The 18,742-nt window shown below is 42.4% G+C and overlaps 1 protein-coding gene across 9 annotated transcripts in view; it reads left to right on the top strand.

Moving 5' to 3' along the window:
• Window positions 1-2,130: 2,130 nt before the first annotated feature.
• Erc1 (ELKS/RAB6-interacting/CAST family member 1) overlaps window positions 2,131-18,742 on the top strand; it is a 361,368-nt gene continuing 344,756 nt past the window's right edge. For 4 of the 9 annotated variants that reach the window (XM_087904324.1, XM_087904325.1, XM_087904326.1 and 1 more), the window contains exon 1: window positions 2,133-2,386. The gene's annotated coding sequence lies outside the window, so the exon portion shown is untranslated. Of the gene's footprint in view, window positions 2,387-15,055; window positions 15,103-18,742 lie in introns of those variants that run through there. The other 5 variants (XM_087904322.1, XM_087904323.1, XM_087904327.1 and 2 more) reach the window with 4 other exon arrangements.

The raw sequence follows: 18,742 nt of genomic DNA on the forward strand, positions 1-18,742 counted from the left end.
AAATAAATTAACTTTGTGTTTAGACTTGGGTTCTATCCTCAAGATACCTCTCTAGGTGTATGCCAGTATCTACCCTCACTCCCAGGACATAAGGTAGTGGTCTTTGGTCTCAGCACTTGGAAAACAGATCTCTGAGTTCAAGGCCAGCCTGGTTTACAGGAGAGAGAGTTCCAGGGTAGCCAGAAATACAGAGAAACCCTATCTCAAAAACAAAACAAAACAAAACCCCCAAAACAAAATAAATCAAAATAAAACAAAACAAAGAAAAAGAAAATTTGAATCACTTCTGGTCACAGTATTTCAGGTAAGAGGTACTCAGTCTGTATTATCTAAGTTATGTATGGGTGAGACTTGGGGTGAGTCATCCTGAGGCAAAAATTCTCTCCAGCTAAGAACCAGACAAGTTACATGCTTCCAGGAAACAATGGCAGGACATACACAGAATAGTTTCATACCAAAATAGAGAAACTGGGAAAAAAAGAAGGGGGCCAGGTGCCAAGCAAGCATAAAGCACAGTGAGAGTGCTGATCTAGTTGGTCTTAATAATATTAGGAGGTGAAAGCTGAGAGATCAGAGAAGCAGAGTGGCCAGCTACTAGAGAGTTCTCACCTCTACCAATGCTCAGACCAAAAGGGCGATCCTGTCCTCAAACTGCAACTGTCTCCATCAAACCTCAGACTGCACTGAGCTCCCGTACCTTTTGCCTTACATTCCTTTCTCAGCCCAGCCAGATCGAGTCTCCACCTCCCTTGTGCAGGGATCACCTTTGTGAGAGAGCTGTTTCCCTTTCAGACAGATTCAATCTAGTGTGGCCCAGCGTGGCCTTGAACTAACAGAGTTCCCTCTTCCTCTGCTAGTCCTTGGATTTAAAGGTGTGTGTCACCACTGCCTGGCCTGTAGTGGTTTAACTCTGTACTCTGATCTTCAGGCAAGCTTTATTTGTTAAAACACAAACAAATTCTCACTACAGAATTTGGTGAATGAATGTGAATACTACGGGTGGATGAGGGAAAATGTTACTGGACTGTAAGAGCGTAAGTAGGCTAATTATGATGGTGGGAGGTTAAGGATGAGTAAAAGGATGAGTCTTAACTCCTCTCATCTCAAAGGATTTTAAATTAGCTTAATAAACCCTGGGAGTATGGGGATGAGTATAATTCACACCGCCTTTAGATTTTTGGCTTAGAGATAGCTTATCTACATTTAAAAATTAATGCCTGTGTGTTGCCCCCACCTCTGTACTTTTGCCTGCACCTGACAAAAGGAAAAGGTTGAGATTCAGCACCAGAAAAACTGGGTTGTCTAAAATAAGGCAGCAGCTGCTTCGTAGTTCGTTCGCCTTGCTTAGTGTGAGGGCTAAATAAAAAAGGTAACGTGGTGAAGCATTTGGCACAGCTCACGCACCGCATGTGGACACCAGGTTCCGCCCACGCTCTTCCTCCCTGGCATGATAGCTGCAGAAAACCCACCTCCTGAGGAGAGGGTCTTTACGATGACCGCTTAGCCAGCCTAAAGGACTCAAAGCACGGCCTTCCACTGCCACATTTCGCAAAAGTCAAGTGTGAGGGGCAAGCTAACTTCTCTTGGACAAAGGGTGTCCAGGCAGCAGTGACTCAAAGTGACAAGCCCAGAGTTATTTCCTAAGGTGGCGGCGATCCCAGGGTTCGGGTAACGGGCCTGCCAAGCAGGGGGCGGGGAGACTCCAGGTTTGGGAAAGGCCACTCCACTCTTGGGCTTCCAGCAGTCCACGTCCTACGGCAAGCAGGAGGAGACAAACGCCGACCCTCCTTGCCCGCACCTTCCTCGCTCGCCTTCGCGGCCCTGGCTGTCCTGGGGACGCTCGGCCGTGAGTGTGTGTATGCAAAGGGCGGCTCTATGTGCGGCACAACTCTGCCTCTGCGCCCAGTTACCTTCGTGGCCTCGAAGCGCCGCGCTACGCGATCCTGCTGCGCCGTCCCCCCCTGAGCCGCGTCGGGAGGCGCTTCCCGGAGGGACAAGGGAAAGCCCGGCGGCCCGCGAGGGTGGGAGGCGGAACGCGGACGCCGCGCGGGCGCCCGGGGGCGGGGCTAGGTGTGCGCGGAGGGCGGGGCGTGGTGACGTCGTGGGCGCCGGTCGTGCTGGAGCTGTGGCTTTGGTGGCGGCGGCGGCGGCGGCTGTGATAGTGGCGGCAGCAGGGTGTCCAGGAGGCAGCAGCAGCAACGGCAGCGGCAGCGGCGGCCCTGAGGAGAGTGAGGCGGCCCCGTCGGCAGCCGCCCGCGGGTCAGGCGGAACCTCGAGCTGTCCGGCGGTCGCCGGCGCTGAGGCGTTTGCCGTTTCCTACCGGGCTTGGCGCTCCCGGCCCTGGCTGGGCAGGGCAGAGTGCCCCTGGGGAGGGGCGGAGCCGTAGGTGAGGCTTCGGGACCCCTCCCCCTCCGGATCGGGCCGGGGGTGGGGGCGGGAAGGATGGGGAGGTCGGGAGAGCGGACCCCGCCCCAGCGTACCCGAGCCCACCGGCGGCCGCGCCCTGCGGAGCTCCGGGATTGGGCGGGAGCGAAGTCGCTGGCGGCGGGGACCTCCGATGTGGGAGGTGGAGGGCTTCTGGCGCTCCGAGACCCGGAGGTGGGAGGCATGGTGTGGGGAAAGGGGCATCTTGGGGATATTGGGGTGCGGCCAAGGTGGATCTGATGTAAAATGTTTAAGATGATCTTTTTATTATTTTGGACCTGGTGGTATAGAAGAAGAAAGGTTGTATTTCAAGAGGAAAATGAAGCGGGGATGTTGCCCTCGAGGTAGCTAGAGGGGCTATTGAAGCAGATCTCACATTGCCACTTTAGGTTTTAGTTCTTGAGTGCAATTCACGGAGGGAAGAGAGTACCTTTGCGTTGACTTGGGGTAGGTAAATTGTGAACCTGAGTGACTCAGGTTTCACACACAAGAAAGAAGATGTTGGTGTTTAGACAACTTCATTCTGAAGCAACCATGAGGGAATATGTGTCGTTCCTCTTAGCCTCTTAAAAGTGCTGTCTTCCAGTTTATTTTTCCTGCGTTACCCCCCACCCTCCAGCCCCATTCTCTTGTGCTTGATCTCTTTGTACCACTTTTAATTTTTAAGCTGACCCTTGAAGAAAAGGTAGGCCCGGGTCTCAGGTAGTTTCTTTGCCAGGTACATTTCAGAGTTATAGTTGCAGGTGGTTGTGGTTGATTGTTTTGAGTGGATAAGACAAACTAATAGTTCTGTTGGAGCTAATTGTGTGAGAATCGCTTAAATGTTTTAAAGTGCAGCTGTCTTTTACACCTTGTTTCTCGTTAGACCTTGATACATTTTGTGTTTATTGTATTTATTCATTGGAGGTGATTATTTTTGGATTAAAAAAATGGACGTGTGTGTGTGTGTGTGTGTGTGTGTGTGTGTGTATGGCGTGCTCCAGATTTGAGGTTAAAGGACAGCCTTTGGGACTCGGTTCTCCCTCCCACTGTGGATTGCTGGAATCAGATTGGTTGTCAGACTTGTGCCATAGGCACTTTACACGTCGAGTTATCTGACTGTCCCTATTTTTTTGAATTTTTCTTTTAAGACAAGGGTTCACTCTATCCCAGGCTAGCCTCCAGTTTACTGTGATTCTTGTATCCTAGCCTTCCAAGTGCTGAGACTGCAGACATGACCTGGCTTTCTTGAAGACTGCTTTTATTTTTCATTTTCAGTTGTATTTATTGCAGTTTTTTTTTCTTTCTTTCTTTTTGCATCCCACTCCCACCCCCTGCTCCAAGACGGTTTCTCAGTGTAATGCTGGCTATCCAGGAACTCACTCTGTAGACCAGGCTGGCCTCAAAGTCAGAGATCTGCCTGTCTCTGCCTCCCAAGTGCTGGGATTAAAGGTGCGTGCCACCACACCTGGCTTTATTGCAATCTTCATTAAACACTTTAAAATGAAATAGGATTTTTTTCATTATGTAGGTCCCTCCATTTTCAAGGAATATTGTCAGTGTTAAATGCTTTTAAACTGTGCTTCTTCTGGTACCCTGTGGGAGAATGTGTCTTACTTTTCTTGGGAGATGTTACTGAGAGTGAACACAGTCTTCGGTCTTCTTCAATTCACATCAGTGGTTCACAGTTTAGCATAATAAACCTTAGTCTTCTGGATTCGTGCTTCCTACTAGACTGTAGTAACCACATGCCTTGTCATTTATGACTTAAACTATTTCTTGTTCAGTAAACAAGTCCTTTGATGGATACATATGATGATATAATGAGAGGCATGACTCTCCATAGTCACTTCTGGAAGAAGAGGAAATTACCAGAAAATGAGATTTAAAAACAGTAACTTTCCTAATGCTTGCCTGATTTATTTTGGCCAAAGGAGTACTTTTCTGTAACCCAAGAGAGAAATGCGTAGGTTAGGTTCAGTAGTTGGAGATCACTGCCTGTTCTCCATGTTCACTTCAGGAGCAGATGTTGATCTACTAGAAAAAACTTCTGCTTGTAAAGACTGGTAGGAAATGAGGCTATGATAGTTAATTGATACAGTATATAGTTCAATTTATAGTCATAAAATTAGAGATTAAATGATCTCTATGTAGACACTGAATAATTGGTACAGTGAGTAGTTGTGATTTAAATTAGCTAGGAGCAAACCCCACTTATTTACTGCCTCCCCTTGTTGGAATTTTTGAGATGGGGTCTCACTATGGAGACCAGGCTGGCTTTTAACTCATAGAAATCTGCCTATGCTTCCCGAGTAGTGGGATTATAGGCATTTATCACCTTGCCAGACTAGTTATGAGTTTTGAAGATTTAGATACTGGCTGCTGGGAATGGATATGTGTTTAGTTTGTAGTTTATTTGCCTCACATGCCGGAAAGCTCTAGGTTTGATCCCCAGCTCTGAAGAAAACAAAAACCAAAAGATATTGGGTGAAACTTGGGTGCGTATACTAATGTTTACATGGTAATGAATTGTGATTCTTGTAGAAATAAAATTGTGTAATTTGGTAGGTGTCAGAGATGGAAATAATTTAATTTAGAAACCAGTTTAGAATTTCGTGTATCTGATAAAATCCTGCATTTTACTAATGAGGACATATTACTTGGGTGCTGTAGAAATGGCTCGACATTTAAGAGAGCTTCTCTTCTAGAGGACCTGAGGTTGGTTCCCAGCACCCATGGCAGGCTGCTCACAGTTGGCAGGCCGCTCACAGTTGCCTCTAGCTGTAGCTGTAGAGGGTCTAACTTCCTCTCTGGCCTCCTGGGGACCACACTCACATTCACATCGTTCACACCCCGTGCACATAACTAAAAATAAAATAAACCTGTAATTCCAGTGCTTAGAAGACTGACACTGGAGGATTGCCTTGAGCTTGAAGCCAGCCTGGGGCTACATAGTGAGTTCTAGGCCTGATTGAGCTACAGTGTGGATTGTCTTTTTTTTTTTTTTAAAGGTTGTTTGCTTCTTATTCCCTATCCTATTGTAGTTGAGTCCATTGAAGTGTGTTTTTCTTTACTATTAAAGTCGCATTTATATCAGTCTTGTAATCCAGGTTCAAACTGGAAATTTAAAGATGAAGGGTTTCACAGGAACAGCTGCTGTTTCATACTGTTTATGCCCTTTGTAGGAAGGAGTCTGAGCGCTGTTAAATGCATTTTATTTATAAGGTATCAGAGCCTCTGATGGAGAAAGAGCAGAGAACAAAGTGCTATGTGTAATCAAATAAGTAGCACATTAGTTATTTTGAGAGCGATGGGCTATGATTATGTGGAATATAATTGAATTGTATGGCGCTTGAGGTTTTCCATGTTTTGGAGTGTCAATTCTGGAATTAGAGTGTTTAATCCTAGCCTAACCTTGTATAGTGTAGGGCATATTGCTGCTTAAGCTTAGTTGTTTTCTTTTTTTTCAAGTCTTGAACCTGCTCTGTAGATTAGGCTGACTTTGAACTCAGACCCACCTGCCTTCTCCTCCTGAGTGCTGGGGTTAGAGTGCTAGGGTTGAAGTGTATGCCACCATAACTGGCCTTAACCGCAATTTCTTTAAAAATAAGATAATTTTATTTATGTGTATATGGTGTATATGTGTGTTTCTGTATACCATAGGTGTACTGAGGGCCAGAGGGCATTGGGCCCTCTGGAACTAAAGCTGTAGATGTGAACTGCCTGATGTAGGTGCTAGGAACAGAACCTGGGTTCGCTGCAGGAGAATAAGTGCTCTTAACTGTTGCCATCTCTCTGTAATATGAGGGCCGGCTTGTTGGGGTATCTGTCCTGCCCAGTTTCCACAGCCAGCAAGTCCCAAAGAAAATCACACAGAGATCTCCATAAGTTATAAAACTGATTGGCCCATTAGCTCAGTCTTCTTATTTGCTCTTGTAGCTTATATTAACCCATTATTCTTATCTATGTTAGCCACATGGCTCCCTACCTTTCACAGCCGGGCAGATTACATCCTACCTCTTGGGTGGTCTGTGCAGAAGTGGGAGGAATGGGCTTCCTCCTTTCCAGCATTCTCCTGTTGTCATCACCCCACCTCTACTTCCTCTCTGGTTGACCCACCTATACTTCCTGCCTGGCCAATCAGCGTTTTATTAAAAATACATGATTGACAGAATACAGATAATTCTCCTGCACCATCTCTCCAACCTTAATTTCGTAACTTTAACTTCTGTTTAAATTCTTCTGAAAAATTAGAATAATAGCAATGGTATTTAACCTCTTAGGATGGCTAAATGAGTTAATGTAGTTAGAACAGTGTTGGCACATAATTAGCTTGTTTGTTAATACCTTTTGAACTTTATTCCTTGAACATTACTTTTTTATTCATTTAAAATACACAGATTGAAGACTGGGAGATGTTTCAGTAGGAAAGGATAAATCAAACTGAACACTTGATCAGTCCCTGGGACTTAGATCCATGGTCTAAGGAGAGAACCAGCTCCTACAGGTTGTCACCTGGCTTTCACATGCTCTCTGTGGCACACCTGCACCCGTCCACACAAAAGCACAAAATAAACAATGTAATATAAAAAAAAAAACACAACTCATTGAGCATGTTAGGTGCTAGGACTCTAGCAGGGAACAAGGCAGACAGAAACCTGAAATCTCATGGAGCATTTATGCTAGGTGAGGAGACAGATGATTAAATAAGTAAATGAATGAATTACACACATTGGGTGTTAATAAGTATTGCCTTAGTTCCTTTCCTATTGCCATGTTAAATATCCTGACCAGCTTTTCTGAAGGGTGGTTTTCATGTCTGTGATGACACCCCAGGAGTGATGATAGGTAATGTTTTTCTTTCACCAGTAAAGACTGTGACCCCCGCTCCCCCCAAAAAAAATTCTGACCAAAGCAACTTCAGGGAGACAGGATTTGTATATAGTTCCAGAGGGATACTGTGGAAGGAAGAGCATGGTGGCAGGAGCCAGAAGCAGGTTTATCACGTGTTTATGCTCAAGAAGCAGAGAGTGAATGGGAAGTGGGTCTGGACTTCTGTAAAAGCATCACTGTTCCCCACCTGTGACCTTCTCAAACAGTGCCACCATTGGGGACCAAGTGTTCAAACATGGGAATCCTTGGGGGACATTTCAGATCACAAACAGAAATGAAGAGAGAGAAGGATAAGTAGTGGATGGGAGTTTCCATGGTTTATAAGCCATTGAGTTTTACTGAGAGTAACGTAGGGTGCCAGTGTGGAGTTTTTAGCACTATACTCTGAAATCACGGACTCTGATTTGTGTTTTAGAAGAATGGTTATTACCTCTCTGGGGTGTTAGGACAGGGTGGAGATAGAAATAAGGACACTAGGCAGGAGATTGTGTTATGATGTTTCAGATGGGAATGGCGCTGACCAAGGTAATAGGAAAATGAAATGTTGAGAAGTGGTTGGATTTTTAGTATATATCAAGGGTAGATAAGTTGTAGCGATTGAATATGGGATGCGAGCAAAATAGAATCATAAAGAATAAATGTGGTTTTTACTTGAACAGCTAGAAGAACACAGTTGCCATAACTGAAATGAAGACAGCAGTTGAAGCATGTTTGGGAAAATTCTGGAAGTTGGGGGGAGTTGGAGTTCAGGACAAGTGAGCAATTTCCACCTGGTATTTAAAATTGTGTAGTACTGAGAGCATCAAGAGTGAATTAGGCAGAGAAGAGATCCAAACCTCTGAACTGCGGGGCTGATTCATTTGTTCATCCTGTCATGGAGTTGGTATGGTTCTAGGTGCTCATTTGGGATGCACTAGCTAGCTGACAAATGTCTCTGCCTTAATGGTCCTCACCTTAAAAGAAACTGCAAGATGTCCTGGAGGAATGAAGAGGAACCAAGTGACAGTCCTACTGCCCGCTCTAGAGTGCTGGGCTTTCAGGCATGCATTACCATATCTAGTTTTTGTTTTTCTTACCAGTAAAATTCCTTGCAAGTAAATGCTATTTAGTCATTCTAAAATTGCATTAAATATTTCATTTTCTGGTCTAATGATGAACTCTGGCTTTATTTTAGAATAGACTATCTGGTAGATAGTTTTGGAACTCTTATTGAGGGAAGTAGTGATCACTAGGGTTTCACAGAGATTCATTGAATCACATCAGACAATACCAGTTTCATAGAATGATATGGTTACTAGACTGAGGAATAAAAGAAATGTGGTTTTTATATACTGGATTTCAGCTATATCTTTTCATGCTGTCTTTATTGAAAATATGAAAAAAAGTCCTATATTTCATCAGGACAGTGAGTATCTGTCATGTGTTCTCTGCTGAGCAAATAATAGGTAGTTACTATATTTGATGAATGAATGGATAATAGTACAAGCAAATGAATTCACAAGTGATTGAATGGCTGGAGCCAGAAAATAGAGTTGCTCGCTGAGGATGGAGAGCTTGAAGAACTGATGTTAAAGGACTCATTCATGTGTGTACTGAAGCGAGCAGGATGGAGTGGGAGTGGTAGCGTGGAGCAGAGTGACCACTGTGAATTTGTGCCCATACATCTTGATGATTATAAGCAGTCAATGAGGATGGAGAGGTAGAAGATTTGACTGAATAGCGCGAGAGTTGAGTAAAGATTTTCACGAGGATGCAGGAATAATGGCCTACTAAAGGCCATTTCTCAGACCTGGGTGTGGCTTGAGAAACTGAAAAAGGCCAAGTGACAAGAACTGTCCTGATTGGAAAGCCAGTTTTCAGTTAAGGCAGAGAGGTAGTGAGAGCATTTTGAAGAAATGGAGAACTTTAGCAGACTTCTCAAGAAAGTATATTTTCTCAGTTGGCTACTTAGCATTTCTTAACATATAATGTCTCTTGAGAAACTTTACCTGTCCATATTTTATTGTTCTAAGTTGCTCTCAGCTTTGCTGCCAAACTCTGTTGTAATTTGACTTTTAATTTTTTTTGTAAATAAATAAATTAATTTTTTGAGTCAGGGTTTCATGTAGCCCAGTTTGTCTGGCTCTCTCTTCCCCACACTTTGCAAATGCAGGTATTCCAGGCTAGAGTCGCCATCCTGACTTTCTAGCCAGATGTTTTGGGAAGGGTTGTCCACATTTACTGCACTCTTCTATTTCTTCTTCTGTAATTTCTCTTCTGTGCTTTCATTATTTCCCTGAAACTGAAAATAGCACACGAACATAGCCAGTGACTTTTCTTTTTCGGTCCTTGTATTTAACCCTTTGGCAGTGATCTATTGCTGCATAATAACCTCCAAATTTAAAATAAGAAACATTTCTTATTTGATAGATTCTGTGTCTGAAGTCGGGTTGTGCTTGGTGCCTCTGATTTAGGGTCACTGGTAAGGCTTGGAGGTATGGAGTGAGGCTGCTGTGATCTCAAGCTTCCCTGGAGGAGGTTCTGTTTCCAGGAGCGTATGCATGGCTGGCGGTAGGCTGCAGGTTTTTGTTGGCTGTTTGCTGGGCAAATAAACCAGTCCTTTGCTGTTTGGATCTCTGTGTACAATTACAGGTGTACTTAGAACAGTGGCACCTTGCATCTTTTGGATCAAGAGCTCTGGAGGGGAAGGGGAGATCTAGCCACAGTGTTTTCTAACCTAATCTTGCAAGTGATGTGCTCTCATTTTTGCTGTAGTTTGTATATTAGATGTTTGTGTCTAGATCCAACACACACAAGATGGGATTTCATAACACCATGAAGGCAGAGATTATCCATGTTGGAAACTGGCTACCATGGCAGACTTCATAGTTGTGCCCCCCCCCCCCCTTTTTAAATTTTTAGAAAAGGTTTTGCTGTGTCTTTCAGGATGGTTTTGAACTCACTACTTAGCTCAGACTGGCCTCAAATTAACAGCAGTTATCCTGCCTCAGCTTTCAAAGTGCTGGAATTACAGGCAGGGACCATGATGTCTGACTTTCTCCTTTTGTAAGCCTCTCTTCCTTGAGGATTCTGTCCTGTGTTTCTTGCTCAGTCTCTTTGCTCTGCTGTCGGTCACCTTTGGACTCCTTTTCTACCTACTCCTTCAGGACATCTTATCCTCTGTGTTTTAGTTTAGGCTGGGAGGATGTGTTTTTGTCTTCAGTGAACCCTGTCCTGAGTGTGAGGTCTGCGTATTTCACATGTTAGTTCCTCAGACTCAGTGCATTCCAGTCTGAATCAGTGATTTCTGCTCCTGCTCTTGTCTGGTGTTTCTTAGTTAGGACATCAGTCCAGAAAGATGTGTGGTCTTCCCCTCTCCTCCACCCTCCACCCCCAGTTTACTATTCCTTACTAATATTATAAAACTCATAGTGTTCATTGATGGTATGAATGTTTTAAAGAGGTATTTAATACATTTCCTCCTGGGTTGCAAGCATTGAATGAATACTAAGTAAGATCCCTTAGCCTGTGCTCATAGTTATTGAAGCTATGAGGTTGGGTTTTTTTTTTTTTTTTTTTTTTTTTTTTTAGCGGGAGCAGTGGGGACAGAATTTATCTGTGTAGCCTTGGCTGTCCTGGAACTCACTCTTAGACTAGGCTGGTCTCTAACTCAGAGATCTGCCTGACTCTATCTCCAGAGTCCTGGGATTAAAGACATGCATCACCACTACCTTGGGAAGCTAGAAACTTTGAATTAGTAGACATGATCAGGTGTGTTTCAGAAGGATAGCTATTTAATTTCATTTTTTTTTGACATGGAGTCTCACTGTGTAGCTAGGCAAACCTTGGGCTCACAGACCTCTTGCTCAGCACTCTTTGTACTGGGCTTATGAATTGTGACACTGTCACTGATTGGACAGTCACTCTTACACTATCACTGCTAGTGCGTCACCAGTTAATAGAATGAATCTCCTGTGTTCTTCCAAGTTTTATTGTGGTATACTGTGTGATGAATAGACAGTTTCACCTTACCACACTCTGGATATATCATTTCCCCCATTGTATTTGAATTAATCCGTATTCTGTGGGGATGCCTTAAGTTTAACATTTGTGTTATTATTGTGAAACTATTTTGGAAAATAAAAGTTTAGACTTTAAATTTCATTTTATTGTATAATATAATTTACCAATTAAAGTAGAAAAACAAGGACTGGGGAGGTAGCTCAGTATAAAGTACTTGGAGTATGAGTATGAAAACCTCAGTTGTAGCTCTGCAACACTGTGAAAAAGCCAGGCATGGTGGTTCTGCTTGTCATTCCAGCATGGGTCAGGGTGTTGTGAGACAGGCCAGTCCTGGGGCTAGATGGCCAGTCAGCTTTGCCTAATTGTGAGCTCCAGACCAAATGAAAGACCTTTTCTCAAATTATAAGGCTTCTGAGAAATGATACGTGAAATTGAATCTTGGCCTGTATACATGCACATACAGTTGCACCCATATAAACACACATCTGTACCCACATGTACACACCCAAACACACAAAGTAGAAAAATGCTAAAACAAATGTATAGTTTAACAAATTGTGGAACACCTGTCACCCTCTAGGTCACCATTCTAGAAGCCCTTTTTACTCTTCCCTCTCGGATCCTTTATAAAGACACAGCCACTGTCCTGGCTCACAGAGGACTCATGTAGGCTGCCTCTTTTATGGGGAGACATTAATACAGACCTTACTGAGGCCAGGCGCAGTGGATTCCACCTATTAGCTCAGCATTTAGGAAGCTGAGACAGGAGTTGGAGGGCACATTGGGTTATATAATGAGTTTGAGGACGTCTAACCAACCTATCTACCTTATTAAACTCTGTTCACCCCAAACATCATCCATCCATCCATCCATCCATCGAGAAATCTGCCTACCTCTGTCTTACGAGTGCTGGGATTAAAGGTGTGTATCAATACACCGTGTTACCCCCCACCCCCTCTTTTTTGTGTGTGAAAATAAAAGGTCTCTAGGTAGTCCAGGCTGGTCTGGAACTTGTCATCTTCTTCCCTCAGGCCTGTACCACCACCCTGGTTTTGTGTCCAATCCTTGTTATGATAATGTGAAATGATTACAATGCCTGTTTGATGAGATACATTGAAGTGAATGACACAGGTTTTGAGACATAGTATTAGGCTACTCTGGAAAGGTTATTTGAACTCAGCACCTTGACAGTAGATCTGATAATCCAGAAAGTCACCAAGAGATGCAATAGATTTCTAGGAAGAATGAAGTAGATGGCATGAGATATTTTGATGCTGTTTAATTAGCATACAATTTAAAATTTATTGGTTATTACTGTAGTTTCTCACTTAATATTATCATTGTGATCTACCATTTGGTACCTGAAACCACAGACAATGAAACTGTATGTTAAAGGTGTTAAGTCTGGAGCGTAGCCCCAGCTCCTGGCATCCATCCCAGACCCCTGGCCTGGGAGTTGCATTAGTCTGGACTCCAGATCCCAGCATGCCAGGTCCTGACCTCTCCCTGTTTAGGACCACTCCTACAGGGTATTTAAGTGGGCTCCCAGAGGAGAAATGCGTGGTTCTAGGTTTGTATGTGCTCCCCGCTTTCCTGTCTCCCCACCATGTGAAAACGATGGGCATTTTAATTTGGTTTGATCTGACCTAATTGGATTTCTTTGCACCGGCAGAGCCGCCCCTCTTAGGATTTTTTTCCTAACAAAAGGGACTACTGTATAGATTTTCTTTAAAGAAAGATTTATTTATTGATTATGTATACAGTGTTCTGCCTGCACTCCAGAAGAGGGCACCAGATCTCATTATAGATGGTTGTGAGCCACCATGTGGTTGCTGGGAATTGAACTCAGGACCTCTGGAAGAGCAATCAGTGCTCTTAACTGCTGAGCCATCTCTGTAACCCCAGATTTTCTTTGTTTTTTTTTTAAACATTTATTTATTTATTTATTTATTTATTTATTTATTTATTTATTTATACAGTATCCTGCCTGTAGGCCAGAAGAGGCCACCCAATCTTATTATAGGTGGTTGTGAGCCACCACGTGGTTGCTGGGAATTGAACCCAGGACCTCTGGAAGAACAGTCAGTGCTCTTAACCGCTGAGACATCTCTCCAGCCCTAGCCCAGATTTTCAAGGTTTAGTTTTTTGTTTTTCAACATCATCTGTATGGAATCCTTTCATACTGGAATCTTGACATAGCATTTTGAGAGACTTAATTTTGAGTTGCTGAGATTTGTTCATTTTCATTGCTGAATAGTATTCTGTTATATAAATATACTACACTTTATTATTTTTTATTTGATTTTTTTTTTAAATTTGGGGATGTTTGTAGCCCAGCTGGCTTCAACTCACTCTGCAGTTCAAGATAACCTTGAACACCTGATCTTATACCTCCCAAGTTCTGGGATTATAGGCCTGGTTTGTTTGTTCATTTTGAGACAGGGCCTTCCCATATAGCTCAGCACAACCTAGAATTTGTTATCTTGCTGTCTTGGACAATGCTGGGATTATAGGTGTGATCTCCATGTCCAGAGAGGTTGAGATATCTTTGTGTCTCTTGGTCACTAGGTCATTTGTTTTGTGAAATGCTTATTCAAATGTCTGGCTCAATTTTCTGTTTGAGTGTCTTTCTAAATTAATATGCAGGAGTTCTTAATATATTTTGTTAATATCTGAGCTCTGGTTATTTATATTGTAAATATTTCCTTTCACTCAATAGCTTTCCATTTTTGTTCCCATTGTGGCATTTATTGAAAAAAAAATAATTGACAGTCTAGTCAATATTTGCTGCTATTGTTAATCACTTTTATGTTTTGTTTAAGAGATCTTTCTCACTCTGTGGTCATCACTTCATTCTCTATATTATTTTCTGAGGGTGTTATTGTTATACCTTCCTGAGATTTGTGCACAATTGGCTTTTGTATAGTTTCAGTTAGGTGTTGAAGTTACCTCCCCAACATGACTGCCTCATTTTCTTAGCATCCTTTATTGATGATCTCTCCCCTTCTTACTGATTCATCATAAAATAGGACTTTTCTTTTTCCTTTTTGCTTGTTGCCAGTCTCTTTTAGTGACTATAGCCTTAGGGTCAGTTTTAACATCTGTATAAGAAGTGCTCCCTCTTGCTTTTCAAGATTGTTTGCTTGACACTCAGTAGCCGTCAATGACTGTCATGGTTGACAGCAGGACAGTATGGAATTGTATACATACATACATACATGCATACGTACATACATATCTAGGTGAAATAGACAGAATAGAAAGTTCAGAAATAAATCCACACATTTATGGTTAGTTTTTTTTTTTTTTGAATAGGCCATCTTTTTTATTAACCTGTATTAGTGACAGAAATTAATGAGCTTTATTATGGCATATTCATATGTGTTGCATTGATCATACCTTTTCTCCCTCTACTACCTTCTCTCTCTTTTCAGTCTCCCACTCACTACAGCCTCTGTTACCCCCCTTTTACTCTTGTGTCATCCCTTTCCCCCCTCTGGTTTCTACATCTGAAAGACAAACAGGAGACTTTTTTTTTTTCTATTTGGTTTATTTTATATAACAAGGTGACAAGGTGTCATCCAGTTTGTGCTGGGTACGTTTTGAAAACTTGATGCAAACTAGGTTTATCTGGGAAGAGGGAATCTCAATTGAGAAAATGCCCATCAGATTGGTGGCCTGTGGAGCGTTTTCTTGATTAATGATTGATGTGGGAGAGCACAGCCCACTGTGGGTGGAGCCACCCCGGGTAGGTGGCCCTGGGTGGCATGAGAAATCAGACTGAGCAAGTCATGGGGAGTAACGGTAAGCAGCATTCCTCCATACTCTTGAGCTCTTGCCTCCAGGATCCTATTGAATTCCTGCTCTAGTTTCTCTCAGAGATAGACTGTGATGTGGAAGCCAAATTAACCCTCCACTTCCCAAGTTGCTTTTGGTCAGTGTTTATCACAGCAGCAGAGCAGTAAACTAGGACATAGTTCTACACATTTCCTACAAATGACATGAGTTTATCTCTCTCTCTGATGATTAATATAAACATCTATATGATGAACATTCTATATCTTTGCTCCTATAAATACTATAACTATAAACACGGGTGCACAGATGTCTCTTGTGTGCTGGTTATATTCTGGTTAATTCATTGTTGTTGTTGTTGTTGTTGTTGTTTTTGAGATAGGGTCTCTCTATGTAGCTCTAACTATCCTGAAACTCTCTGTGTAGATGGCTTGCCTCTGCCTCTCCTCCCGAGCCACTGGGATCAAAGGTGTGTGTCACCAGACCCAGCTGATTAATTTTTGACAGAGGTGCTGAGGTGTTCAGTGGGGGAAAAGTACTAGAACAATTGGATATCAGTGTATGCAAGATAAAGAAAAGAACGCCACATTTTACATCATAGGAGAAATTCTGAATTGCTGAGCGAGGAAAGAATGTTTTCAGTTAGTATTTTACATCAGTAGACAAAGTATTGGGTGTCACTATACTCATAGATGTGTGTTGTAGTTTTTCATGCTCAATTATTCTGCTCCCTCTGCTGCTTTTCTACCCCTGGCTGCTTCCTTTTTCCTTCCAGGATTTTGTTTTTTACTTGAGATGGATTTTTGGATCCTTAGTGTATTTTCCAGGCTGATGCTAAACTACAAAGCCCAAGTAATCTTCCCTTTCTTAGTGGAACTACAGGTGCATCTATGCCCAACAAGGGTTTCCTAGATATTCAATTAAGTGCATAACTCATATAAGAAAATAAGACAATTGGATGTTTATCAGAGTGTTTTCTTTTTTCTTTTTCTTTTTTTTTTTTTTTTTTTTTTTTTTTTTTTTTTTTTTTGGTCAGGTTTGGAAACAAACCTTTAGTCCCAGCCCTTGGGGCAATGGGGAAGGAGGACAGAGGCAGCAAATGTGATCTGAGGCCAGTCTGGTCTATGTAGTGAGTTCCAAGACAGTCAGAGCTATATAGAGAAACCCTGTTCCCTCCAAAATAAAAACCAAAAAGTTAGAAGTTTTACTCTTAAAAGCTGTCACTAACAAAATAAAAAGCAAATGACAAATGGGAGAAAAATGCTTGCAAACCATATAGTTGATAAAGGATTTGTGTCTTTTATTTGGGACATTATTCTTATTTTAAAAGATTGTATTTTGTTTCTATGTGTGTATGTGCTAGTACACGGAGACCAGAAGGGAGCATCGGGCCCTTTAGCGCTGGAGTTCCAGGTGTTTGTGAGCGGCCTGATGTGAGTGGTAGTCTGTACTCTGGCCCTCTCTCAGAGCAGTAAGCACTCTGTATTGCTGAGCCATCTCTCCAACCTCCTTGCATTTAGAATATATAAGGGATTCTTTCTAATAGGACAGACAAGCCAACAGATAAGAACAAAAGACTTGAATAGCTTCTATACTGCATGGTAATAAGCACCTGGAAAAGCTACTCACCACCATTGGTCATTAGGAGACACCACAGTGAGGTAACCACCCATACCCTCAGAAGAGCTAAAATCAAAAGAATGGGGTGGTGCAGGTGAAGAAGTGGGGGAGCTGGGATTCTTGTACATGGCAGATATTATGAAAACAAGTCAAACATATTTACTATATGCCTTTAACTTTTGTAAGTAGTGTCTACAAAAAAGGAAATGAAAACATGTCCACAGATTTGTATGTGAATATTTACAGCAATATTAATTACACCAGCAAAATTTGGGAACGGGTGAGCTGATGAACAATAAAAATGAATAACCATTATAAATAGTCTCAAAATGTTATGTTAAATGAAGAAATAACTGGCTTATAATTTTATTTATGAGAAGTTTATAGGGAGGTCAGTCAAATGAGTTGTGGCTGGGTCAAGGGATAAGACTGAGAATTAACTGAAAATGAATATAGGACCTCTTCCTCCTTGTTTTGGAGCCCAGGCTGACCTGGAACTCAATATGTAACCCAAGCTGGCCTCAAACCCCATATCCTCTTGCCTGAGCGTCCTGAGTGCTGGGTTTATAGGTGGGTACCACCATGCCTGGCATAAAAAGCTTTTTTGTGTTAGTTGAAGTGTTTTAAACATTGTGATGGTTGTATAACTGTACAGACTTACTAAAACTTATTAACATATACTACAAAATGGTATTTGAATTTTAACTTAATAAAACGATTAAATTTCTTCTTTGACTATGGGCCTGTTGACTTTTTATTTCAAAGTTGGAATCAGCTTGCCAGACAGATTAAGAACTGTATGAGGTAGGGGTGCGTTCCTTTAATCCCAGCAGGAGAGGCAGAGGCAGATGGATCTCTATGTGTTCAAGGCCAAGGCCAGCCTGGTCTACAGAGTGAGTTCCAAGACAGCCAGGGCTACACAGAGAAACCCTGTCTCATACAAAATAAAACAGAAGTGTGTTGAAGGTCCTGGGGATAGACAGCTGAGTGTCCGTGCTCATGTGGTATGCTTGATGCTCTAGGCTCCATCAGTAGCATAGTGAAATAAACATCCAGGGCTGTGAATATAGTTGAGTGCTTGTCTAACGTGCTTGAGGCCCTGTGTTAGGTGCTCAGCACCTTAATTGGGCACAATGGTGTAAGGCTGCAGAACTCAGGGTAGAGGCTGAAAGATCAGAGTTCCAGGTTATTTTCAGCTGTATAGTGAGTTCAAGGAGATATGGGCTACATGAACCCATATCTCCTTAAAAAAAAATGAGGAGTGGTGGTGTTGGCAGCACTGGGTGGGTCTTAGACAAGATGGGAGGTGAGCAGACACCTGAGGTTTTTCTCTGATTTGTGAAACATGGGTCAAAGCATGATTGTGCCTGCACTTATACATACATGAACCCCTTCAAAAGGTAAAAGGAAGGTGAGCTCCTAATTACAATTTAGTTGGACTTAGAAGTTGGGTAAAATCGTTTCTTCATGATGTGGAGTCTTTAATTGTCAAATGTGACTCCATTGTTATTTTTCATTTCTTAGTTAATTAAAATTACATTTATTTGTTGGTGAGTATGAGAGACAGAGACAGACTGCCATGGAGAGCTTATGGAGGTCAGAAGACAACTCCTTCTGCCTTGTGGGTTCCAGGGATTGAACTCAGGTCATCAGACTTGCTGGCAAGCAAAGGTCATCCCTAAATTCTTTACTTGCTTTTGTTGCTTGTTTGCGTTTTGAGACATTCATTGTCTTGCTGTAAGCCTAGGCTGACCTCAGATTTATGGCAGTCTTCTTACCTGAGCTGCCAGAAAACCGGGACTGCAGATGTGAGCCAGGACATTGAGGTCAGTAATGCTTGTGGTTCTTTTCTTTTGTAATATTCTTACTCATCTTTTGTTATATTTATGCTATTATAAATAGATTTTTTGTATTATTATTTTTTAAGAGACACAGTCTCACAATGTTGTTCAGGCTGGCCTTAACTCCCAGTTATCCTGCCATCTCAGCCTCCTATCCCCAACTAGCTGGGACTACAGGCATATACTAC

Source organism: Myodes glareolus, chromosome 3 (genome assembly GCF_982192425.1).
Source record: "Myodes glareolus chromosome 3, mMyoGla1.1, whole genome shotgun sequence".
In the NCBI taxonomy this organism is placed as follows: Eukaryota; Metazoa; Chordata; class Mammalia; order Rodentia; family Cricetidae; genus Myodes; species Myodes glareolus.